General features: G+C 47.4%; 1 pseudogene; it reads right to left on the bottom strand.

Annotated features, from left to right (window-relative positions):
• Nucleotides 1-1,390: 1,390 nt before the first annotated feature.
• LOC123827890 lies at nt 1,391-1,965 on the bottom strand (annotated as a pseudogene).
• Nucleotides 1,966-3,864: the final 1,899 nt, after the last annotated feature.

Below are 3,864 nucleotides of genomic sequence, written 5' to 3'. Positions count from 1 at the left end.
CTACGGTGCTGGCAGCCTCTCCTCCCTCCCTTGACAGCAGTCATTAGTGTGCTGACAGATTCCTTTCTCTAAATGTACCTGCTGGGAAAGAGCCACCATTGTGGGAGGCACAGGTGTGCTGGGGTTTTCTTGGGAGATTAAAGACTGTGAGGACAGAAAGTTGGTAAGAATGTACGAACCTTGGAACTGTTTTAGGAAGGATGTTTGAGAAGGGATCTTGATCAACAGTGTTCTTCCATGTGTTTGCAAGCAAAAATGGAAAAAAGGCTTTCTTTCCTCTTTGTGGTTGAAAACATGCACCGATAGTTCATTGTTAAGGTCACGCAGGCTCCCACTTCCCTGCATGCTTCAAATGAGTGGTGGAGGTAGGGATGGAAGGCGGCCCTTATTGGAGCAGCCTTCTGGCAACGCTGAATCCTCACGGCAGGAGGATTGCATTTGCATCCAGCCGGTCACTCACCCATACAAAACTCACCTGTGGAAGGAGATGAGGTTTTACCAAGTCCTTGTACAACACTATCCCATTTCGCCATGTTCTTTTGGTGTATGTGGCAGCCCGCTCCCCGGTGGGGAAAGTAATCAATGGAGACACTCTGCCTCGGGTAGTTCCTCTTGTAAGCTTCAGAATTGCCTCACAGCAGGTACTTTTCAACCATTTGAAAGAGAAACTTTGAACCTTTCTGACTTGCCTGGTAGCCCATGTTATTTGTATTTCATGCTTCCTTTCTATTTCCCCAAAAGAGGTAAGAGTTCGAATGTATAGGTGAGTGACTGTGAGTAGAGTGGAGTTTATGAATATGGTGGGAGAAGCTGCTATTTCAGGGCAACGTGGAATGAGCAGTGCAACTTACACACCTAGAAGGAAACTTCAAGAATTCAGCTGGCTCACTCTGCCTCGGCCATGCAAGATCATCCAGAACTGGCCATGTTGCTTAGTCAGCCAGTGTCTGTGGTGCAGAGAAAAGGGGCTACAAGAACCAGGTCTGCACCTGCAAGGGAGGAGCTGGCTCCTTGGCCATTGTCACGGCATCTGGGCTGAGTCCCAAAGCCTGGGTCCAGAGCTGCTCTCAGAGCTGGCTGAGAAGATCAAATTCTCAGGCTGATTTCCTGCCTCCAGAGGGATACGACTTGGAGTCCGAAGAGTTATGCACAACTTTTTTGCTGAGTAATGTCAAGTTAGGAGCTTATTCAAAATGTAGACTCAAATTTTCCCACTAGAGATTGTGATTCATTGGGGCTGGGTTGAATGTACATTTTTATTTTTTTAATTATTTTAAAATTAAATTACATTTTTTCCCTGCAAAATAGCATTATTATTTTCATTTGATCCAGTGTATGGGAGAAGGCTCCAGGGTGGTTAAAAGGATGCCTGCTGGTTTCGGGGAGAGGCTCAAGCAAAAGCCAGACACCAGGGGGGTGCAGAGGGGCCGCTCAGAGACCTCCAGGCTCCAAAGGCTCCTCGTTGTGAGTGAGGGTGAACCTTTCGAAGAGATACCCAGTCCCGCCTGCGCAGGTTAGTCCGGTGGTGGCCCACCTTCTTGATGAGTTCCGCCTCCTCATCCAGGGAGGGGCCCTTCAGGAAGGCAGAGAGATGGAGGTCCGTGTGGGCAGAACCCAGGGCCTGCAGATCCCAAAGGGCCTGGCTCAGGTTCTTCTCCAGGACCATGGCAGCTTCCACCATGTCCTGAGTGTTAGCCCGCTCATTGTGGGATGGATTCAGCATGTCCTGGGAGAGAACTCTTCTACTGCACTGGTTTTGCATCTTTAAGAGAGGCTCGGTGCCCTTGTGCTTCTTGTAAGCCAGCTCATGAAAGAAGTGGCCCAGTCCTGCGGAGCCCTAATGTTCCGGTCAAACTGGGAGCCCAGACAGAGGTAGGTGTATGAGGCCTGCAGGTGCAGGTTAACCATGGGGTTGATAGAAGCCTCCACCTTGGTGGAATAATGCTGATGAATTTGGGAGCTCATGGTTGTTTGTCAATCAGGAGTTAAGGTAAAATAAACTGTGTTGGCTGGTCTTGGAGGCCGAGGATGGCTGAGATGGCCTCACAGGTGGTGACTGGAAAAAGGTTGGAGGGTGGTCAGAGCTGGAAGGAGGGGCCTCCCTGCGTCTGTTCCATCCAAACACTGTTGGAGAGGGAGACCGATCTGGGGGACTGCCAAGGGCACTGCCTGATTCTGCATTTTTAGAAACAACTTCTTCATATGATCCTCTTGCAGAGTAAAGTTTGAGAAATGCTAGAGAAAGAGAGATGGGGGAGGGAGAGAAAGAGAGAGAGGAGAGACAGGGAAGAAGAGAATCTCCAATACAAAAACTATGGTATTCAATGGTAACAAGTAGACTGTGCAATTATGTGGATTATATGTCATACCTCAGAGTTATATTTGCTACACTGTAGGTCCTAAAGTACTTCCTGGGCTACTACTGGTGAAAAGAAGGAAAGAAAGAAAAAAAAGTAAGGAAGGGAGGAAAGAAGGAAGGAAAGAAGGAAGGGAAGGAGGGAAGAAAGGTAAGATATCTGTTCACTTTCTTCCGGTAATAGACTAGGGTTTTTTTTTGTTGTTTGTTTTTTAAATCCTTGCGTGAGGACATGCTTTTGTTGATCATAGAGTGAGAGGAAGGGAGAGAGAGAGACAGAGAGAGAGACACACATATCGATGTGAGACAGAAACATTGATCGGTTGCCTCCTGTATGCTCCCCACTGGGGACTGAACTTGCAACCTAGGTAGGTACCCTGATCAGGGTGGAGCTCATTTTGGTCTGCTGGGCAACACTCCGCAACTGAGCCATCAGGCCAGGGCTCAGCTAAGGTTTTTAACACCCTCATATTCCCAGGAGTTCTTTCTTGGATGGAACCTAAATATCTCTCATCCAGAATTTTAAACCTGTTTTGAGCAAGGAGGAGAACAACCAGTTTGAACAAGTCTTTTGTAAGTTTGAAACCCTAAACTTGATTTTCTTCAGGCAGAATAATTCTATTTTACACCTTTCACCATGAGGCCTGATTCAGAGCTCTTTAATAAAGCCCTGCGCCCTCTAGCCAGAGGCCAGGCAGAACAATGGCAATCGGACCAGGAGCTGGCTGCCACTAGCTGTGGAAAGGTTCATAAACCTTTCAGGGGACTGGGTGTTGTTGGCAGGACTACAAAAAGGTCAGGGATTGGGCCACAGCCCTGTCCTGCTAACGGCTACTGTTTATAGGGTCTTTGTGCCAGGTGCTTTACCTGAGTTATGGCCCATGATTCGTGAGTAGCCACTGCTATTAATATCCTTCTTTTACAGGTGAGAAACTAAGACTTACAAAGTTCAGTCACTTTTCTGAGGTGTTATCCAGCAAGTGGCCACTCCAGGCCTGGGTGAAGAGCTAGTGTACTGAGCTACAAGCCCCCCGCTCTGCCCTCACACCCCCAGGAAGCTGCAGCCCTCCGTAGTGTGCCCCCCCCCCCCCGCCGCCCCTTGGTGACACTTTGGCCCCAGGGCTGCCCCTGGGCCACTCAGTCTCTGTCGTAACCCCCACCCTCCATTATAATTCCTAATTTACGCTACTTTTCTCTTGGGAAACTGTATTTCTCTCATTCAGAATATTTAAGAGTAGAATTCAAATAAACTGATGCGGATGTATGGGTGGGAGACAAACCTTTTATATTTGTCTGCAAAAATCACATTTTATCTGTTTCCATGTGTTTTGTTTATACACAGGTTTGGCCTGGATATGTAAAGGTTGGGCCCCTAAAATGCCTCCACATTATATTCTCTGATTCATTGTTGTTTCTTTTGTTTAGTCATCCACCCAGTTACTTTTTTTCAATATGTGTTTCAAGTAGACATTTATGGAGCATCTATTTTGTGCTAGGTTTTTGAACTT

The sequence above is a fragment of the Phyllostomus hastatus genome, unplaced genomic scaffold (genome assembly GCF_019186645.2).
Source record: "Phyllostomus hastatus isolate PE091 unplaced genomic scaffold, TTU_PhHast_1.1 phas_contig_137, whole genome shotgun sequence".
NCBI classification, from domain to species: Eukaryota; Metazoa; Chordata; class Mammalia; order Chiroptera; family Phyllostomidae; genus Phyllostomus; species Phyllostomus hastatus.
The sequence above is the reverse complement of the archived record's forward strand: the minus strand, read 5'-3'. Positions and strand labels throughout refer to the sequence as shown.